The sequence below is a fragment of the Prunus mume genome, linkage group LG2 (genome assembly GCF_029339155.1).
Source record: "Prunus mume cultivar Tortuosa linkage group LG2, ASM2933915v1, whole genome shotgun sequence".
In the NCBI taxonomy this organism is placed as follows: Eukaryota; Viridiplantae; Streptophyta; class Magnoliopsida; order Rosales; family Rosaceae; genus Prunus; species Prunus mume.
In genome coordinates this window covers 37,728,079-37,739,803 of record NC_142699.1, presented here as the reverse complement: position 1 = coordinate 37,739,803, position 11,725 = coordinate 37,728,079, and the positions used below count along the sequence as shown (strand labels likewise).

General features: G+C 37.7%; 1 long non-coding RNA gene and 2 pseudogenes across 3 annotated transcripts; all 3 read left to right on the top strand.

Moving 5' to 3' along the window:
* Positions 1 to 452: 452 nt before the first annotated feature.
* Positions 453 to 1,656, top strand: LOC103322799 (2-hydroxyisoflavanone dehydratase pseudogene; annotated as a pseudogene).
* A 3,175-nt stretch (positions 1,657 to 4,831) lies between these two features.
* LOC103332537 (uncharacterized) lies at positions 4,832 to 9,653 on the top strand. 3 transcript variants are annotated; one of them, XR_016124462.1, is made up of 7 exons: positions 6,678 to 7,074; positions 7,178 to 7,232; positions 7,530 to 7,588; positions 8,511 to 8,586; positions 8,760 to 8,865; positions 9,069 to 9,107; positions 9,363 to 9,653. It is a non-coding gene; the product is annotated as an uncharacterized LOC103332537 (long non-coding RNA). The 3 variants fall into 3 exon arrangements; XR_016124463.1 differs by lacking the exons at positions 6,678 to 7,074; positions 7,178 to 7,232; positions 7,530 to 7,588 and adding exons at positions 4,832 to 4,986; positions 5,073 to 5,127; XR_016124461.1 differs by lacking the exon at positions 7,178 to 7,232 and having other exon boundaries at positions 6,680 to 7,074.
* LOC148920230 (2-hydroxyisoflavanone dehydratase-like) lies at positions 9,421 to 10,902 on the top strand (annotated as a pseudogene).
* Positions 10,903 to 11,725: the final 823 nt, after the last annotated feature.

Here is an 11,725-nt window from a genome sequence, read left to right as displayed (position 1 = left end):
TAGTTTGCTTCACGCATCAAATCACTCTATTTTTAGCTTGTTAAAGAAAGAGTGGCAAACAATCTAAACAGGTGAGGATGAATTTGTAATTCAAATATTTTTTTTTTAGTACAAGCAACTAAGGGAGGGGGAGTTTACACAAATATTCATCATGGGTGGAGGTGAAAGAGCTCGACCAACTAAGTTATACTTCATTGACAAAAATTAGTAATTAAATATTTTTGACACCGAAGTCCACTTAAAAAAAACCATTATTCATATTTCACCCACTTATTTGTTAAATTAATATAAAGGCAATGTACTATATATCTTTTGGATTGTGAATAAAATCTCCACAAATAAAATACAAAAAAGCCTTGAGGTTACTTTGTTTGACTGCAACGAAAAACAAGACACATGTTAGCCACTTTGGCTGCTGTTACTGCATGATAAGTATGTGTCAGAGAAACGGCCCCTCTCTTTCTGTGTTTTCTAATGAATAAAAGCAAACGCTCCCTCCATTGAATGGCACATCATCACCTTCTCAAGTTTCACAATTCTTAGTTTATCTGCACATCTTCTGTTCTCTAATGGCTTCCATCACCAAAGAATTAGCCTTCAAGGGCTTTCCTTTCATCAGAATCTACCAAGATGGAAAAGTTGAACGCTTCATAGAGTCTCCACATGTGCCTCCATCTAATCAAGACCCAGAAACTGGTGTCTCCTCCAAAGACATTACAATCTCACACAACCCCAGCATCTCAGCTCGCCTTTACCTCCCAAATCTCCCTCAAAACCAAACCCAAAAGCTCCCCATCTTGGTTTACTTCCATGGTGGAGCATTTTGCATTGAGTCAGCCTTCTCACTCCATGCCCATTGTTTTCTCAACCGCTTGGTCTCAGAAGCCCAAGTTGCAGCTGTCTCTGTTGAGTACAGGCTTGCCCCAGAAAACCCACTTCCTCTTGCTTATGAAGATTCGTGGGCTGCTCTTCAATGGGTTGCTTCTCACTCAAACAACCAAGAATTAGATGGCAAAAAAGACCCATGGCTAGCCAAATTTGGAGATTTTGACAGATTGTACATTGGTGGTGATAGTGCAGGTGGCAATATTGCACATAATTTGGCTATGAAGGCAGGACTGGAGAGCTTGTGTGGTGGTGTGAGAGTTTTGGGGGCATTTCTGTCCCACCCTTATTTTTGGGGGTCCAAGCCAATTCGGTCAGAGCCTAAAGGAGAAGACTTTGAGAAGACTCTGGAGTATAAAGCTTGGGACGTTGTTTATCCATCAGCTCCTGGAGGGATTGATAATCCAATGGTGAATCCAGCGGGTGAGGGTGCCCCGAGCCTGGCTGGACTCGGGTGCTCTAAGCTGCTTATGTGTGTTGCAGGCAAGGATCAGCTGAGGGATCGAGGGGTTTGGTATTGTGATTTGGTAAGGGAAAGTGGGTGGAAAGGAGAAGTGGAGCTGTTTGAAGTGGAAGAAGAGGAACATTGCTTTCATCTCGGGAGTGAGACAGAGACAGAGAATGTTAAGAAACTGCTCAAACGCTTGGCTTCTTTTCTTGTCTAGTATTATCACGCTGGTTTGCTCATGTGTTTAACTGTTGACCTCTGCTTTGATCTGTGTCTCTGGTGTTTAAAATAAAATAAATAAACTTGTTTTGCTATGAGTTTAATCCCATGAATACAGAAGATAGAATACATAAAACTAAATATGATATGCAGGCAAGAGGAAAAAGAGAGAGGAGATTTGGTGATCTGTGCTCTCCCAAAGCGCTGAGATGTATATAATATGAATGAAGTGAATGATTACTTAATGAGGGGCCATCGTTTCACTCTGCCTTGATCAACATTTCCATTATTTGAGCTGTGTCAAGTGATATCATAGCGAGTTTTGAATTGTTATATTCTAAAGACACTGTTTTTCATTCAAAATGAATCTGTCACCGTTAGTTTTACCTAACAAGCCACTGGAAAGGATTTTCGGCATACTTTCGGATGCAGATATTTCTTTAAGTGGTTAGCACAAGCATTTCACTTTGCTTGTTGTTGCTGGAGTATCACACATCAATTCACTCAGTTATTTTCTAATGTTCATTTGCTTTAGTTTACAAGTTGGCTTAGACCCACTTTCACCATTTTTTTACTATCTTCGTCTGCAGGAACTATGTCTAAGCATTGTTGTACTGACAACAATCACACTGTCTGATATGTTTCTTCTCTAATCAAGTCTAATGGCTCTCACTTCCACTTCCACTTCCACTTCCACCACCAAAGAAAACCTGTTGGCATGACTTTTGGACCCGTATTTACTTTCTTTACATGCCAAGAATTCCTATATTAAATGTAATTGATTTTACTTTAATTCATGATTTCCTACTGTAAATAGAATTAGGAGTTATTACTCTCCTTGACCTACAAGAATTTATTGTACTATAAATACGACCTCCTACAAGGAGAAGAATACACAAAATTCCCACAAACATTATTATCTCATATTTTAGCATGGTATCAGATCGGCGATCTTGGGATTGCTGCTAAACCCTAGCCAACCACATGTCGATACCACCATAAGGGATCAAGGTCCGATTACCCCTCAGGGAGGTAGCACCACCGATTTCTCTACCACCTAGACCCAGAAACTAGAAAAATTGAGGATCAAGATGACCCAAGTTTTGAAGATCCAAAATTAGACCCTAATTAGGAACCTTGAAGAATTGGCGACCCAGATAAGCCAGTTATTGAAGATACATAACCAGGCCTAGACCCGGACCCCGATCTTAGAAGAATTGATGTCAAGAATGACCCAAGTATTGAAAAGACCTCAACCTGCAGACCCATTCTGAAAAATACCTGCGGACCCGAGCTAGACTTCGACTTGACTCGGATCGAGATACCGACCAAGACTCAGATCTTGACATAGGCCCCGAATCGACTCGACCCAGATCTTGACTCGATTCACACCCATATATTGACCAAGACTCATATCTCGACCCGGACCGAATCAGACTCCAACTTAGATCTTGAGTCAAATCCCGACCCAGACAACACCATCCGATTCTTCCTCTGCACATATTATGACTTCCCGACATATATAGAATAAATTGCACGCATTGTGGCGATCCAAGACACACTCGTAAGACTTTTTCAAATTGAATGGCTACCCCGACTGGTGGGATGAACTCAAAGATCGTGAATGATGTGAAGCTGCAAGAAGTGGTTCTGGTTATGTATTCCATACTTCGAATACAAGTGATTCCATGGGATGGATCATTGACTCTGGTGCAATCGATTATATGACGTTTGGTCTTGATGATTTTTTGAGTACCACCCAACCTAGACTAACTCGTATTGCTAACGCCAATGGAGTTACTTATCGTATGATAGGGGCTGTACTGTTGCTCTCTCCTGGTCTCTCTCATTGCTTAATACTTTACTGTTCCACCTCTATCCAATAAGTTGATGTCAGTTGGTCAGGTAATTGAATAAATTGAATTGTTATGTACTAATCTACTCGACTTTTTGTTTGCCTTAGGATATTCACACTAAGGAGATTATTGGTCTTGGTACTAAGAGAGGGGGGCTCTATTATGTGGATGATTTCAGTACTGACATGGCTAACAATGTGATACATCCCTATGATAGCAAGCAAATGAAAATTTGGTTGTGGGACCGTTGATTGAGACATTCATCCTTTAGTTATATGAAGCATATTCTACTAGATTTATTCTTAGATTTCAAGGACTTCGATTTCAAATGTGACACTTATATTTTGGCCAAGAGTCATCGTGTGCCCTATCATTCGAGTATGAGTAAGCGTACTGCTCCATTTACGTTAATTCACTATGATGTCTGGTGACCCTCACTTATAACCTCTCATTCTGGGTTCCAATGGTTTGTATAGTTTGTAGATGATTATACTTGTGTGACATGGAGCTCCATGATGAAGACTGAAAATGAAGTGTTTACTATGTTTCAGTCTTTCCATAAACATATTGAAACTCAATTCTCTGCCAAGATCCAGATTTCTCTCTCTAACAATGGTGGAGAATATGTCAACCATGACTTTCAGACTTCAAGACAAATGACATTATCCATGAGACCACTTGTCTCCAGACACAACAATAGAGTGGTGTTGCAGAACGAAAAAAATTGACATCTCATTGAAACAGCCCGAGCACTTCTGATTGAAGCCTATGCTCCTTGCCACAATTGGGATGATGCCATCGTCACGATTGTTTATTTGCTCAACCGTATGCCTTCTCGTGTCTTGGACTTCCGTACTCCAGTCCAAATGCTCGCTCAAAACGGGCTCCTGCCCTTTGTCTAGATGCTCACACCACGGGTATTTGGATGTGTGGCGTGTATATGGAGCCTACATGTTCAGTAGTAACATGCCAAGTGGATTTGAATAAAAAACAAATTATGTTTTGAAAATTTTCTCTTTTTTTATTAATTTTTTTCTAAAATATTTTAAATGTTAAACTATTTTAAAAAAATATAAAGGACCAATAACGTCAAAAAATAAAATAAATAAAGGATCAAGGATGATAATTTCGCAAATCTCAGGGACCATTTGTGATAAAACCAAAATGTTTAAAATATTGTTTAATCCATGTGGCATCCATGTCAGCAATCTAACGGAAAATTTTGACGGAACCTGACGGTTGGACCAAATTGATGTGTGAGGTGTAACATAAGGGACTAAAAATGTCAGAAAAAAAAAAAAAACATAATGGACCAAATGTGATAATTTGGCAAACCTCAGAGACCATTTGTGATAAAAACCCTTAAAATTTTAACGATAAATTTATCTCTTTGTAAGATGACTTCTAATGACAAATGCCCCCTCCCTCTCCCTCTCCACGCTCTCACCCTCATTCTCTCCCTCTGGAGTTCGAAGGGTATCGATCGGGTCCAGTCCAGGGGCAGTTGATGACCACTACTGAAGTTGAAAACTTTCCAGGATTCCCAAATGGAATTACTGGTCCAGATTTAATGGACAGGTAAACCAACCAAGTTCATGTTGTATCCTTGACTTGTTTTAAATTGTGGACAGCCTAATTGTTTTTGTTTTCTCTTTTTCTGTTAGCTTTCTCATTGGGAGCCGTAATGCAAGGTTCAACTATGGATTTCAAGTTTCAAAGGTAAAAGGCCTTCAATGGAGGTTTATTTGATGGCCAGATGGTTGCATTTGGTGATTTTGATGGTACAGTACAAATAAATTTGTTCATTTGGGAATTTGTTGGAATTAATAATTAATAATTATAAGGTATTTTAGGAATAATAGTCGGTGGAAAGATAATATTGTATTTTTTTTCAAATTTACATGGTGGGTGGAAAAATAGGATTGTGGGGGAGGAGTGGAAATAGTAGCACTTTTTTTGAAAGGTACAAGAGGCCTATTTAAGTTAGAAGCATTAATACGTATATACATTCATATACTTTGAGAGAGAGAAATTCATAAGTTCGCCATTAGGACTTAGAATATAGATAGTTGAATTCTGAGAGACAGTCACTTGTAAAATTTCAAACACCGAAAATAGGTGAAATTACTCGCTGCATGATCAGCAAATATATAGCCACCCAAAACTTTATAATTTCCAACACATGCTTTGGTTACATACATCTTATAAAAAAATCAGATTCACATCTTTAAATAAGGGTTTTTTTTCAATGAAGTTGGGTGTTAGGTAGGCTGGATTTTTGTTTTAGCCCTTCTAATTATCCAGGTGCAGTATTTTGAATATATTCTACTTACCTATGTTTATATTCAAAATAATGCACCTAATCAATGCACTGGAAAAGCAATATCATACTGCTGGAAAAGCTCTTTCAGTTACTTTCCAATGCAAAAGAAATTTTCTTCAAGTGGCAACCCACGCATTTCTGTGTGCTTGATGTTGATGGAGTGACTTTTTCTTCCCTTAGTTGTTTGTTTTCTAATTTGATAGTTTGCTTCACATATCAAATCACTCTATTCTTAGCTTGTTCAAGTAAGAGTGGCAACAATTTCAATAGGTGTGGATGAATTTGCTTTGTAATCCAAGTTTAAAAATGCTTGATTAAATATTATTGACACCAAAGTCCACTTTAAAAAAAAAAAAAACCATTATTCATATTTCACTCACATATTTGTTCAATGTACGATAGATCTTTTGGAAATTTGGATTGTGGAAAACATCTCCACAAATAAAATTCAAAACAGCCTTGAGGTTACGTTGTTTGACTGCAAATAAAAACAAGACACATGTTGGCTACTTTGGCTGCTGTTACTGCATGATTGTCAAACATGTCCCCTCTCTTTCTCTGTTTTCTAATGAATTTAAAGGCACATCCTCACCCTCTCAAGTTTTACAATTCTTAGTTATCTGCATATCTTCTCTAATGGCCACACCAAAGAATTAGCCTTCAAGGGCGTTCCTTTGATCAGAATACACAAAGATGGAAAAGTTGAACGCCTGGGAGGGTCTCCACATGTGGCCCCATCTCCTGATAAGGACCCAGAAACTGGTGTCTCCTCCAAAGACATCACAATCTCACACAACCCTAACATCTCAGCTCGCCTTTACCTCCCAAATCTCCCTCAAAACCAAATCCACACTACTACAATTATGTTAAACTAGGACACCCAATAGATGACCATTTATATAAAAACTGTCGTGGTATTTTAAAAGACGACCAATTTTATAACACCGTCCTGGTAAAGTACCTAATACGCCAACATGTTAGGTTAATTTTTAAAATTACGACGATACGTTATTAAGACCGTCGTGTTTTCATGAGGCGCTAAACAAAAATTCACTTTTAAGTTCGTGAGCGCGGAGCTTTTCAGAAAACACTCGCTCTCTCAAATGCTCTCACGAACCCTTCACAAAACCCTCTCTCTCTCTCTCAACTCTCTCTCACATCGATGAAGCACATCTCCCTCTCGCCATCCACCGAACTTGACGAGATCGCCATCTCCGTCACGCCGTTCAGTCCACCGAGCTCACCGCGTTCAGTCCACCGAACTCGCCTCGTTCGCCAAAATGTATTCTCTCCCTCTGAGAGCGAACCAAGCTCAAGCACTAATTTGAAAGGAAAAACTACAAGTAATCTCTCTCTCTCTCTCTCTCTCTGTTTTCTTCTTCTTCTTCTTCTTCTCCTTTTTTGATTTTTTTAATTTTTAATTTTTATGATTCATGAATGGATCAGTGAGGGTTTTAATGTCAGATCTGGTTATGATTGTCTCGCGAACACTTTGCAATGGGTATGTTTTATTATGTTTGGTTTATTATCGAAGAAACTGTGTATGTTTTATTTTGTTTGATTTAGGTTCTTCCATTAAAGACTGGTGAGTTGATTTAGGAATTAGGGCTTTGGGTATAAAAAGCTGGTATGGAATCCACACCATCGACTATTTTAGGGATTTTATATAGAATGATAGTTTTCCATAATTCTATATCACTATTTTGCAGGCAATGCTTTTTTTTTTCTTTCAGTATAATTGTCATGATTAAGTTTCATACAATGTGCAAATGCTGACCTACTTATGCATATTTTGTAGCTTCAGCCCAGAGTGGACATGCAACTGGCGATGATTGGCAATAGGAGGTCTATCAAAAAGTGAGATGTCCTGACTTGTTGTCCAATGAATGGATATAAGATTAAAAGAAATCTGGGTTTTATCTATTTCTGTATTTGATTATATATAGGTTTATTGTGAATGTAATGAGCTGCTTTAACACCAGAATGACAATGAAATTCTTTAGTAGTAGAAAACAGGACATAGCAGGTAACAAAACCTAGGAGTACATTGTTTAGAAGAAAATGCCTTTTACATGTGACATAGGATTGAAAAGGGAACATAAGGCAGGGTTTTAGAGGGATTGGCCATTTGAGCAGTTATAAATATTATATTCAGGCTTGATTAGTAGGAATGCTTGTAGCTGCTGGGATAACAGGACATAGCAGTAAGAACCTGTATGGTTAGACAATCAAATTTTCTGTTGTTTTCAGTAGAAATAAGATGAATTTCACGTATTCTATATGATTAAAGTAGAAGTTTAGGGCAGGTTTGGCTATCTTGGTAAGGATTATACTCAGGGTCTATTTGAACTGTCAGTTGGTGCTGGAGTAACACTCATCAATGGTAATAGACTATGAATATATTAGAAGAATTTTTTAGTAGCATAGGGAAAATAAATCTATATATTTTCAGAAGGTAATTCCAAAAACGGGAGCTACTATGCTATTACAGAATTCTAGTTAAGATTCCTTTTGGTTGCTGCTTTGGTAAACTACCAATCATCAATTGTGAAGTTATTTGAAGCTCTCCCTACATTACATACAAGCATATATGAATTCATGGTTGCATGCACGATATCTTTTCTGTTGGCACTGTATTTTAAAGCATTGTGTAGAAAAACTTGAATAAGCGCATGTGCTAGTAAGAAACAATGAAACCTAGTGATAATTATGCCGTCTGCAAGCATGTGGCTGCAATGTTCTTTCTAATCATCTTTGTCTTGCTGACTTGAATTTGCAGATCAAACTCATGAAGGAGATGTACTTGACTAAACTACATGAAATGCGTTAAAAATATTGCTGCTAAACTTGAGAAGGTATGTAATCACTTCTTTTCTTTACTCATATTATTCGTTGTATGGCGGTAAATTCAAGTAGTTTTTGTGAATAAAACAACCAATTGTTTGTTGTTTGGGAATTGAAAGACATGGATTGAAACATGTTGTGAAGTCTTATTATTTTTGTTTTTTAAAATTTTGTCTATGTACAGGGGCAAGTAGGACAAGGAGAAAAGGGGGAGGGTCCTCCTCCTTGTGTTGATTCTGAGATGAACTCAAGACCTCGTCTCATTGCTCACTTTGTTGAGCCTTCTCTGAGTGAGTTGCTACTGATTTGCTACATTGACTTCCTATTTTCTTTTTCTTTATTTTTATTTATGAAAAATTCCTATTTTCTTTTTCAAAACATAATACTTAATTCCACAAAAAATAAAAATAAATAAAGAAGTGCTGTATTATTGGAGTGTAGACCGTAGTAGCTTTAGTTAAAATTTTGTTTTTGTTTTTCTGATTTGGTACAGGTTGCTGCTACAAGGAAGCTTACTCAGTGGTCAAGAAAGGTATTAGCGTACAACTTTCTTTGCCTTGCTCCACTTGAGTTGTCAGTCTCCTTTTTGTGACTTGCAACATGCAAATAGTACATCAACTGACTAGATATTAGGGTACTTTTTGCACATTTAAGTAGTTGATTTTTCAAATTTGCACATTTTAGTTCTTAAATTTGGCCATTTGTGTTAATGTAACTGTGTATTTAATGTGTGTAGCCAATTACGTTTATATATCTGAATTTGGTTTTAATGGAATTTTTAATGCAGGTTGCTCAAGTGCTTCTCACACTGCCATGCATATTCATTTTCCCAACTGGATTTGCTAATGGGATTCTATTTCAGCTTTTTTATGGGTTGGTGGGAAGCTGGACTGCTTATCTCATCAGTCAACTATATGTTGAGTACAGAACTAGAAGGGAAAGAGCAAAGGTTGATTTTAGGAATCATGTAATTTAGTATACTCCATTATTTAGGAAGTATGTATGTGATAGGAATAAAGATTGATTAACTATGTAATAATATTGAATCTTCAAGTTTTATGAAATAAACAATTTTTTAGTATGTGTTCATTAATAAAACAATATAGTTGGAATTCTAGTTAAAATTGTTGTAGATGACGGATTTACAATACAATAGTCGTCTTCATAGCTAATCAACGACGATTTTTAGGCATTAATTAACCGCCATCTTTACAAACAATCTACGACGGTTTTTGTAAACAAACCGTCATCTTTATTAATATAATTAACGATCTTTACTTCAAACAACAACGGTTTTTAACAAAAATTGTCGTCTTTATATGAAAACAACGACGGTTTGTAACAAAAACCGTCTTCTTTACATCTAATAGACGACGGTTCTTTAAAAAACCGCCGTCTTTAAATCTAATAGACAACTGTTTTTTTAAAAACCGTCGTTTTTACATATAATAGACGACGGTTAATTACCGTCGTAGTTTGACATTCAAAAAGATGACTCTCGATTTAATGACGGTTTGAAAAACAAAAAGACGACGGTGTTTTCCCGTCGTCTATTTCAATTTTTGTAGTAGTGCCAAAAGCTCCCCCATCCTGGTTTACTTCCATGGTGGAGTATTTTGCATTGAATCTGCCTTCTCACTTCATGTCCATCGTTATCTCAACCGGTTGGTCTCAGAAGCCCAAGTTGTAGCTGTCTCTGTTGAGTACAGGCTTGCCCCAGAGAACCTACTTCCTGTTGCTTATGAAGATTCCTGGGCTAATCTTCAATGGGTTGCTTCTCACTCAAACAACCAAGAATTACATGGCAAAAAAGACCCATGGATAGCCAAATATGGAGATTTTGACAGATTGTACATTGGGGGTGATAGTGCAGGTGGCAATATTGCACATAATTTGGCTATAAAGGCATGGTGGTGTGAGAATTTTGGGTGTATTTCTCTCTCTCTTATTTTTGGGGGTCCAAGCCAATTGGGTCAGAGCCTAAAGGTGAAGACTTTGAGAAGACTCTGGAGTATAAAGCTTGGGACTTTGTTTATCCATCAGCTCCTGGAGGGCTTGATAATCCAATGCTCAATCCAGTGGGTAAGTGCACCAAGCCTGGCTGGACTTGGGTGCTCTAAGCTGCTTGTTTGTGTTTGTTGAGATTTGGATTTGGATTATCAAGGGAGCTCAAGATTTAGAGAGAGTGAGAGAGATAGCTAGGAGAAACAGAATTTTGGAAAAGTTCTCTGGTGTGATCTGCTAAACCATTGCAGAGATCACGCCCTTTTTGTATTCATTCTAATTCTTTCATTTACATCAGCCAATCATTACCATTGTGAATGTGACACATGGCAGTACAAGGCCTAAGAGCTGTTGGACACTAACTGACTGTTTTACACCTTACACTTGGCATATGAGCTTAAGTCACTTAACTAACATAATGCTTAATGAAGCTAAGAGTAAAAGCAGACTAAGTAAATTACTAACTAACAAGAAATTAGCTAGTCAATTTACATTTCAACACTCCATTCTAAAGTGCTAGCTGATTTCACACAAAGTGGACTTCTCAAGTAGCAGAATCTGTCTCTGTGCAGAGCCTTGGTGAATATGTCGGCAATTTGCTCTTCTCCTTTATAGTAGATCAACTCAATCATACCTTTTTGAATTTCATCTCTAATGAAATGAAACTTCCTGTCAATATGCTTGCTCTTTTGATGAAATACCGAATTTTTAGCCATTGCTATAACTGAGGTACTGTCACAGAACAGTGTAGTTGCTGTGGTTTGTTCCTCTCCAAAGTCTTCAAGCACAAATCTAAGCCAAATAGCCTGTGAGATTGCTTCAGCTGCACTCACATACTCTGCTTCTGCAGTTGATAATGCTACACTTTGCTGCTTGACAGAAGCCTATGCAAACGTGCCACTTCCAAACGAAAACGCATACCCTGAGGTGCTTTTTCTATCATCCTCAGATCCACTCCAGTCACTGTCACAATAGCCAATCAATAGTGCAGATTTTCCAGCCACATACTCAATTCCATAGTCAATTGTTCCTTGTATATACCTTAGAACTCTTTTGGCTACTCCATAGTGCTTCTTAGAAGGGTTATGCATGAACCTTGCAAGTAGACTAGCTGAGAACATAATATCTGGTCTGGTTGCAGTTAGA